This window comes from Scardinius erythrophthalmus (assembly GCF_964197995.2).
Source record: "Scardinius erythrophthalmus genome assembly, chromosome: 23".
Lineage (NCBI taxonomy): Eukaryota > Metazoa > Chordata > Actinopteri > Cypriniformes > Leuciscidae > Scardinius > Scardinius erythrophthalmus.
Genome location: NC_138243.1, coordinates 14573575 through 14582289, shown reverse-complemented (window position 1 = coordinate 14582289; position 8715 = coordinate 14573575).

The window sequence follows — 8715 nt, the reverse complement described above, 5'->3', positions numbered from 1 at the left end:
TAAGGGAAGTTGCTGCTTTATAATCATGAATTGACTCTTTGCACATCTGAGGTTGTCACAATCAGCTGGGGATTGCTAAATGTGTCCAAAATTATGTCTACACATCACTTCCATGGGCTCTATCTTCTGCACCTACTTCACATTTCGTTCAGTTCTCTCTCCCTCTCTCTCTCCCTCTCAGAGGTGAAATTAACCTGATCTCTGGCATCTGGTCTTGTTAGATGGATGTAAGGCGCATGAGGAGAAGGTGTATGGGTGAGAACCAATAGAAACAGGTGAAACAGAGCCACGCACGTTGCTGAGATGTTGGCTGTTCCTGTGAGTGTATGTGAACCCTGAGGAAAGGGGGGGCTGTGATTTAACTCAGGGTCTGGGACAGCTTGGATGGGCCCTATCCATCTTCCAAAGTAATTACGCATTGACGCTCCCCATTGGAGGGGGACGTCGGCCTCTCCATGGCTTTATAAATCACCACTCGCTACAAGTAGCAGGCCAGAGGGAGAGAAATGAGCGCTTTAACAGTAACATTGTGTTTTTAAACTTAAGGTGAAAAAAAAAAAAACCCAGCAGCCACTGACATGCAATATAGAACATGTCTTTTTTTGTTGCTTAGCCTTTTAGTTTATGGGTGTACAATAGAGATACATTGTAAAGGGAAGAGAAATTCAACTCACTGTACATGAGCATCACTCAGTGAACTGTAACGGTGTACTTTTCTGCCTTTAACATCACACTCCTGTCCTCAGGGGATGTTTGGACATTTTCTCAGCCATGTTGTCTTTCAACACAGTTACCACTAAACATAGCACAAGTCAAGTTCTCGGGCGTCCTGTCTGTCTCCGTCCCTCTCCAGACAGAGTGATTGGTGGCACTGGTCCCAGCTGGGCTGGCATATTGATTGGGGGTCGGGAGGCCGGCCCGGCCCGATTTGTTTCCCTCAGAGACAGGGCTGTCAGTCAACCACGCTGTACGCCTGGTTTAATGGCAGTAGCTATGAGAGTGATTGAAGTACATGGGTGATCCCTCTGCTAACATGGTGATATGCTATCAGCCTTTTGGGACTTCAGCTATTCTGTCTTTCCCTTTCAAAATAATGGGTTGTGAGAGAGAGAGTGAAGAAAAGGATGGGGAAAAAAACCTTTACCTTTGGTGAAAGGCGGATTCTGGTCATGTAATCAAGAAATAGAGACATAATTCCTAGCAAAGATATTAGAGACTGAAAAGCCAAGAGTCTGTATAGACTTATTCTTTATAGTCAAAGTGAAAAGCCAAAAACTACATCACCTAATGCAGAGAAATATTTCCAATTTTAAGCCACGCTGTTCATGAACTTCAAATGTGACCAGAAAAAAAATTAATGCTGTACTCTAAGTGATGACTTGTTGTGCAGCAATCAAATGCAATTTTGGCAGCAAGAGAAACTAGGCAGCTTCATTTAATTTCGGGAGCTGGCCCATCAACATGCCTGCTCTAAATCTGTCGCTGTCCAGCGAGGAAGAGGTGCTGAAACGTCTATGGCCATGCTGGCCAGCTTTGAGAGTTATGAAATCTTTTTTTTTTTCATGTTGTTTCAGTCACAAAACATTCTGCATTACTTGTATACAGCTGGCTATAATTTCCGCAACATTTAGATGCACCGACATAAAACACTGCTGTGTGTAGCAATTCTTCTCTCGTCACTTAACCTTTCTTGCATTATACGATGGTCATTTTAATTATTCTTACACACGACTGAACAATGTTCAGGTACTAGACAATTACACATGGAATTTTAGCTGCCTGTTAAAAATAAACCCAAAGTCTACAAGGCACATTGACACATTACTGAATACAAATTTATGGAGCCATTAGTTCTATAGCCCGACTTAAAGGTCAAACGAGAAGTAATGCAGTTAAATTTCAAATTCCTCAGCATCAACACCAGAGCATGTTCGAAAGCTCTTTTGCAGATTAAATTTCTCTAATCAGTTTAAACTGATCGTTTTAGCATATAATATAATCTGAGGGAATGCATAAATAATATTGCACAGCAAAGTTGAACACATGCTAAATAAATAAAATGTCTGCTGGATTTGAACGTCAATGCTCGAGTTGATGATGATCAATTGATGCATTCTGAGTATGAATGACTCAACCATGAAGATAATCAATACTAGTTAGTATTCATTATTAATACAGGTTCATAATGCCACTATTCTCCATTCTCACATTAACACAGGAGACATTAACGCCTGCTGCGTGATGACACCCATGATAAGAAGTAGTTGTTCAAGTTGATCTGGAAGTGAAATGCTACTAGATTTTCGCACACCATCCAATGCACCTGTCATTACTGCCTGTTTTCTCAAAAAAAAAAAAAAAAAAAATACAGTAGTTGCCAGAGCAGCTTGCGCTCACTCCATCTGTAGCCTAAATGGAAAAGTGCAAGAGTTGTTTGCCAACATATTGAGAGTGACACAAAATAACAGCATTACAAAACTATAAAACGAAAACTGGCCTTAATTTTTTGCAAGCTTTTAATCCTCATAGAAAGGCGACAGCTGCACATAATACTCTTGTTGATAGCGATACATGGAGAAACGAAGACAACTGAACTTGCTAAAGGATATATTTGACATTTTTGGTGCCCATTACATCACTTAAAGTTCCACAGGATCTACACAAATAGAAATGGAGGATCTTAGTTTCATTTTTGCATGAGCCCAAACCTGAGTCAACACAACAAACAGAGTTAGTCTTGCATGTAGGTCCATTTTCCAAACTTCAAAAGTCTCTTAAATCTCTCGAAGCTTGGTGGGCACAGTCTGGGAATCTTCGATCATTAAAGACGAGGGGTGAGGGGGAAGCGGATCATGCTGCAGAGAGACTAAGACAATCAACATTCAGAATGAAGAGAGGAAGCGTGAAGAGGAATCTTGGGGAGGTTTCTTGATGTGATTACACTGGGCAGCACTCGACTATGTTTAACACTCAAGGGCGGGAGGGTCCACACTAAAACCCAAGATCAATACGCAATTTTACAATCATCACCTCGTCCATAATTGGCTTGAAATGAACCTGCAGAATGTCAATATCAGTTCGAGAGTGTCACCGTTCACTTGAGTCTTCTTGTACCGGCGGATGAGTCATTAAACATACACCCTTGACAAACTCCTACTATTCAACATAATTTTTTGGTGCAGTTTCCACTCTAAAAACACACTGCAACAAAGCCAGATGCTCACCTTCAGGGCAACTTACTGTGCCTGAAATAGGACACATTTTACATTCTGTAATTAATTCCTAACGCTTTGATTTATGCCATTAGGGTAAGATAATGAAAGAAGGCAGTACACTTAAAGTGCACAGAAGCTTTACTAAACCCGAGAGCTTAACAGAACGGATTCTGACTAAATCAAGGAATACTGGGCGGAAAATGACCGACCGTTTGTCTGCCTGTCCGTCTGTCTGATCCGGTCACTGGCGGGTTTGTTTGGAGTTTTTCCACGACTAATGAACCTCCATCACTCCTCTAAAGCTGCAATGTAGCCCCAGCTGTGATTTGGGTTTCCAAACAAATGAATAATTAAATACAGTTTTCAGAACAGCAGGGAAAAACTGCATCAGTCTTTTTTACCAAATGACATGAATCTGTTTTCCCACCAAAATGTTCATTGAACATGTCATCTAAAAAAACAGTTATTCCCCGAAAACCACAGGCTGAACCGCCGACTTCACTTGTGTGTTTCTCCTTTTACTCTGGTCCTTTTTCTTCATTTTCTACATCTCCCAGTTCCTTTCAGATTCATGCTGCGCACTGAAGAGTGAGGGAGCGCCATGTTCTAGGCAACTTTAAAGCTCAGCACCCATCCTAAAAAAAATATCTTACTGACGGATTACAGGTTCTTTCAGACCTGAGCAAAAACTCAAGATGAGTGGACACTCCGGCCTTTTCATTGCTATCCGAGATAGAACACAGATGTGGCATTTAGCATGTCTATCTGTGGATTCCAGACTTCTAAAGGACAGGGATTATTTGCGAGAGCTATAAAGTCAGACCAGAGCTTCTCTAACAAAATGCCTCTGCATCAGTCACGTAGGGAAGGCAGGAAAACCTGACTCAGCACTCTTCTGAAAGGTACGCGAGGTGCTCCCTTCTTGCAGGTACACACCTTTCCGCTCCAGGTAAAGTTATGAGAGGAGATTCCTGTAGCACGGAAGCTTTATTAATGCATTTACAGCTCAGAACAACGGCAGGACTCTGTCAGGCAACGGGCACCACATATCACGTGTGGAGGCTGAAATATAGATCTAGACGGGGGGAGGCTGTCAGGTTCAGCCGATGATTCATTGCTTGTGGCATTGCTGTCTACAGTGAGTGGATCTTACTGCACATGCTGGGACACAGATAATGGCACACAGATGTCTGAGCACATCAGGGCACACAATTCAACACAATCGCATCTTTAGAACAACACATCGGAGTTCAGAAAGCGTGTACTGCGATCAGACATCGCTGCAGAAAACCAACCGTTGCTAACTCACAGGTCATGGCCGCTTTGAAAGATGTAAAAGAAGGGTTGTGCGACACTTCAAGGAGACCGATGGTTTATAACGCTCGCTTTGTGATGCATAAACATTCAGAAATGCTTATCTGGACAATTGCATGCTCAAATGCTGTGTCCTAGGACGAAGAGATAGGCTAAATGTTGAATACAAATGGTATTTTAGCACAACTTCACTGACATTGCATTTACAAGACTAGGCAGAGGTCGGTCTTTTGTGGGAGATGAAAGCTTTCGAATAAATTCCGCATGGACACAGAATACTGTCTGACAAATACTGTTGTGCATGTGTGAATGAAAAAAAAAAAAAAAAAAAAAAAAAAAAAAAACCTGCTGACCTTGGATGTTCCTTGGAGTGGAAAAAAAGGGAAACATTGTTCCCATCATCATAAATTCTTATTATAATTATCACTCTTTTGCAAAAGTGAATAAGTAAAATACTCTGAATCGAGAACCATTGTTCTGTTCTCAAAATTACAACTGTCCATCATGGACCGGACAGTAACACAAGACAACAAGGATGTTTCTGATTTATTCACAAACCCCCTTTTAAAGGGGCCAAGTCTAAAACCCATCTCTTTTAGCTTTGCCCAGTGCTCAGAGAATTTTAAAGTTTAATAAGGCTGCAGTGCATGTGAGTGCTTCCCAAGACGACATACACACACTAACGACAGAGTGCACAGAAGGGCACATGGAGGGGGTTACATCAAGCTAACACTGCACTTTTCTTCATTATTTACCTGTTCTGAGGCCTGGGCCAGCCTGAAACAAGCACTTCTCCATCCCTCTTACATCACAAATGCTCCAGCCCTGGGTAGAGTATATAGCATTCTATGTTGTTCCGCTCATTATAATGAAGACCTGACTTCAGGGCATTCCGGCTGTATTTCATCCATCCATCAACATACTGTAAGACTCATTCAGAATCAGGTTTGAAGTGGGCATTCAATTGAGTGCAGTATAAAGATGATTAAATGGAGGGATGAATAGAGCAAACAATGCAAGACCCTAAAAATCCAAGTTAAAGCAGAGGTTGTGCAACAAATCTGCCAATCTGACTGGAATGGTGTTTTTCGGTGACTAATATAACAAATGTTCCATTAGTCTTACCAAGTGCTTTGTTGTGGCTTCTTTGTATTTGCTCTTGCAATGCAAAAAACACAATGGTCATTTAATTAAATGTACAATATGATAACAAATATTGTATTGAATTACTTATAGAATTACAAATTTTCCAGCAAAATCATCACTTACGTTCTCCTGGTCTGAGACACTTTAAATTTTCATTTCTTTCCGGAAAGTTATTAGCTTTTTTATCTGTCACAATGATCGACAGCATTTTGACTTCGGAAGATCGGCCCCATCCCTAAATATTTGCTCTTGCCAGCCATAATTCCATAGTTTTTTCGTCCTCTTTTGAGTGGGTCACCAACCAGAGGGTTTTGTCTTTTTATTTCATGTAAGGCAGTATGATGGATGTGCACAGTAGCTCACATGAAGGCTCAAGGCCGAATGCTCCACATAGACACATGCTTTGAAATCAACTACTAGTTTTTCCTCAATCCACGTGAGGGACTGCAGCAGAACTCCAGCAAAGAACGGAAAGCTTTGAGCAACACTCACCTCTGCTACATTACACAAGGACAGGAGACAGAACCACTAAACTATCTACATCAGGTTATATTAGACATTAGACCGATAAACCAGCACTTGGGCTGAGGAACAGGCATATCCTCAGCCTTCAGGAGAACAGAGGACTCCTTGTCTGTCCTGAATTCTGCCATTGACAGAGCACTGCTCAACCACCACAGCATATAAATGTGCCCCTCTATGTCAGCCATGGCTTTCTAATATACACCTCCATACCTATGTGTGCATGGGCGTCGTGAGAATGCAGTTGGGTTAGGTGGGTTGTCTTTGCTCCATCCTATCTCACACTTACGTAAATGCCATTAAACATTTAACAGGCGATGGGAAGTCTGTGGGTTGCGGATGTTTGCCATCATTCAAGGCGCATTACCATTATCTATCAAGTGCAAAAATAAATCAATCCCCACGTTGCCACAGGGACGAGCGATGGATGCAATTAGAGGCGCAAATGGCCGGTAAAGGCCACGCGACAGAGTCGCGTCGAGATCATTTGATCTAGATCTGATGAACGCGTCGTTTTTCTTTGAAGCAGAGGAGACATGCCAGAATAAAATAGTAGCATATGCGGATATTGGCCAAGTGTGTCAATCATAAAATCTCCATTTCTTATAAACAGGCCATGACAGTCGGTATTGCCTGACCAAAGCGCACCTATTCAACACTTCTAATTAACGTTAGATATCTCATTCGTGAGCGGTGCGCCAAACCGATACAGACGAGTTTCTCGCAAATGTCATGCAAATATACATAAATGTAATATAATACACAACAGAAATGTGCTTACCGTGATGAAAGGGTTGTTGTCGATGCGTCTCCGGTTCTTTCCCGGTGATAATTCGTACTTCAGTGCTGAAGCCGGTGTTTATGCCATCGGTATTTTTTTTTCTGAGGTAATTCGTCATGAATGTGTCGCATGCTCTCGCACATCAATTTACCTTCTTCGCGCCAGTCAGTGTCCCCAAAACAATAAAAGAAAAACGAAAAGAAAGGAAAGAAGACATAAAAAGGAAGGAGCGTAGTGGAAAATTGATAAACGAAAAAAAAGAAAGGGGAACAAACACCTCTTAACACCTCCTCCTCCTTTTTCTTTCTTTGTATCTGACAACACCCGTGTCTTCTGACAGCGAGGTTACCACATATTTTAGCACTATAAAGGAGGTAGGGAAATGATAAAATAAAACAATAACAGAAACAAATGCGTATAACGCATTAGCGGCTAACTCAGCGCTCTGTCGTCATGGCGACCCATTTCAGAGTCCGTTCGTGCATCAAAAGACACCAAATAATAAAAACCATCCGGTGGCACGACTTCTCATCTGCTCTCAGTCTGTCTCACTCACAAACGAGTCCTCTTCTTGTGTGAGCAAGTGGGCAAACAATTATGATTCTTTTTTTTCCGTTTCTCTCACAAGGATCTAATAATGACGATAATAATTATTATTATTCCCACTCGCGAACAATGAGGATCTCAGATATCCATTCCGCACTTCACGCACAGCTGTCAAGATTCGGGAGTCCTGAATCCCGATGTCCGTCTCTCTCTTTCTCTCTCTCTCTCTCCCTTACACACGCACAAGCTATGGCAAGCCGTTTTAACATTTAATCACCTAAACTGACTAGGCCTATCTCGGGTATCCTAGTTTCTAATTAGTCTTCGAAGTAATCCAATATTGACAAAGTACCTTTTTTCAGTTTCTCTAGTAACTATTCATTGGATACTAGGTCCACTTGTTTTTTTGCTATTAGTCACTATCCCAACCAGTGTTGGGGAAAGTTACTTTTAAAAGTAGGCTAATGCATTACAATATTGCATTACTCCCTAAAAACGTAACTATAATGTGTTACTTATTAGTTACTTTTTATGAAAAGTAAAAAGTACTTTTGCATTGCTTTTTCTCATCTGTGCTGGGCTTGTTTGTTTGTTTGTTTGTTTGTTTTTTTTTGCAAATGTAATGGCCCTTTCACACCAGTGAAATGAATAAGCCTCAGGTTGAAATGCAAAGTCAAATCAGGACAGTAGAGGACGCAACTCAGACAAGAAAGTTTAGCACTCTTCAAAAAATAAAATAAATTAATAAATTAGATAGTAGCCTAGATCTAAAGTCATTTTTGCTTAATAAGATGGTTGAATTGTATCATTGAAGGTCAGCAGCTAAGACATTGGTTAATAAAATGAGATTAAATACATATATTTGTGTTTTTTTTAGATGTGGCACATACATTGTTGATCCTGGATGTTGTCATCTGCGATCGTGACGACCGTAACATAACACCGTGTCCTAACTACACGCGACACGATAAAATTCCAGCAACAGGCACACAGTGGCTGTTTCTCAATTCCAAGAACGCAGAGAACGGACTTGTGTTCTTGTGGAGACCGGTCTTGCCAAGCTTCCTTGGAAGAACGAACTCGGAACCGGCCGCAATGACTTCTGGGACACCAGGCGAGTACTAGCTCAAGTCTGCATTCGATGCATCCTCGGTATCAAGAACACATCCGGGTTCTTTCATGCGTCCTCTG